The sequence below is a fragment of the Notothenia coriiceps genome, unplaced genomic scaffold (genome assembly GCF_000735185.1).
Source record: "Notothenia coriiceps isolate Sejong01 unplaced genomic scaffold, NC01 NC01_scaffold00023523, whole genome shotgun sequence".
NCBI lineage: Eukaryota > Metazoa > Chordata > Actinopteri > Perciformes > Nototheniidae > Notothenia > Notothenia coriiceps.
Genome location: NW_011356224.1, coordinates 121,171 through 121,577, shown reverse-complemented (window position 1 = coordinate 121,577; position 407 = coordinate 121,171).

The following is a 407-nucleotide window of genomic DNA, read 5'->3' as shown; positions in this document are numbered from 1 at the left end:
CCTTGAGCAAAGAGGGCCCTCAGTAACAAGATAAAACATTTTTTTATATCTTTTTCTTCTTTTTTTTTCCGGGCACAACCTCACTCATCATACATTCTTTTAAATGACACTCACTCTTCGCCATAAATAACACAGTCTGGATCCATGTATAGTAGTTTTGGGGAGTTCTTGTCTGGGTGAATTACGGTAGTTTATCCTGCCGACCTTTGTTCTAGTGTTTCTCAAGGATAAACAGTGTCTTGTAGCTCTCGAATGTTTTGCATTTTATCATCACTTACCACACCAACAGTCCCCCCAGGACACCTTAAGCCGAATGTCGTCGGCGACGCATCAATTATTTCATACTTCGCCGTTATTGTATCAGTCTCTGGATGTGCATCGTCACCGGATGTTCTTAAACTGGTGAT